The sequence below is a fragment of the Aplysia californica genome, unplaced genomic scaffold (assembly GCF_000002075.1).
Source record: "Aplysia californica isolate F4 #8 unplaced genomic scaffold, AplCal3.0 scaffold00693, whole genome shotgun sequence".
Classification (NCBI taxonomy): domain Eukaryota; kingdom Metazoa; phylum Mollusca; class Gastropoda; order Aplysiida; family Aplysiidae; genus Aplysia; species Aplysia californica.
Genome location: NW_004797963.1, coordinates 59,850 through 61,104, shown reverse-complemented (window position 1 = coordinate 61,104; position 1,255 = coordinate 59,850).

The following is a 1,255-nucleotide window of genomic DNA, read 5'->3' as shown; positions in this document are numbered from 1 at the left end:
ACTCTTCTCTTTTTCTGGATTCTTTTTTTTTCCTTTGTTCCCACGCATCTTTCTCCTACTGACCACTTCCGTATTCTGTGAGATGCTGTAAACGCTGTCCACTCGCAGGAAATTTGTGTGTAAGCTTTAGAACATGTCATTATTGCATTAATTCCATTTAAACTGGGTACGAGGAAAGAAAAAAAAATGCGGTAAAAATTATTCTGTATCTGAAAAAAAGAGCATGACGGTCAATTCATTTTATAAAATCTGCAAGAGACCTAGATTCTAGATCTAGAGTTCAATTAATTAAAAAGCCAAATATTCAGTGTAGGCTAGATTATCGGTGAGAAAAAGGAAGATCATAAAAATATATAATATTGGTAGCAGAGGAGGGGGGGGGGGTCTTGTGCCTGGCAGTGGACGAAGGAGAAGTGAAGAGGAGGAGGGCCTACAATAATTAGTGACCTTTAATAATAAGGACATGTACATGTATAAGCATTTTCTGCGGGAGTGCGGCAGCCAAATGAGTTGCAAAATGTCGTGAGCTGCTTTACCCTACGTATCCACTGAGGCGGCACGGCCCAATCTTTTGTCAGGAGGAAGACAATCGGTCAGGTTGTTTCCGTCTTGTGTGTCCATCAGTTCGGCCAAGACACGTCTATAGTCTGTTGGCCTACTGGCCGTCTTATTCCACACACTGTGTTCCAAAGCTGTGTCCTCGGTACAGGACTATATAGTCGAGGTCAATAAACCAAAGGCGCCAATAAGTTAAGAAATGAATCGGTTTTTAAAGGGAAATTGGTAAAATTGTTAATATATTTATGCATTTAAACCAGGCGGTTTGCGAGTAGACTATGCTAATCTTGATTCGCTGATTATAAATATGACATTAGAATTTTAATCTGAACTCAAAATTAGAATTATTCTTAAGCTCCGGCGGGGCCTATGGCTCAAGAATCACGACCCGGGGAGCAGGATTTCCTCCACGATGAACAATTGTGTGAACAGTCTGCACAATACATATCTCTCAGTTCTAGCGTTTATTGTAACAAAACTCACGTAAAAATCGGTTCTAAATTGAGGATAAAACTTTGTACAAGTACAATGTTCACAACCTATCTGCCGCTGTCTCGCGATATGATAGGCGGAAATTCCCAGCAAACATCAAAGAAATAGTGTGCTACGTGTCACCACATCACACTTGCACATCAGAGAGAGAGAAAGGGAGAGGGGGGAGAGAGATAGAGAGAGAGAGAGAGAGAGAGAGAGAGAG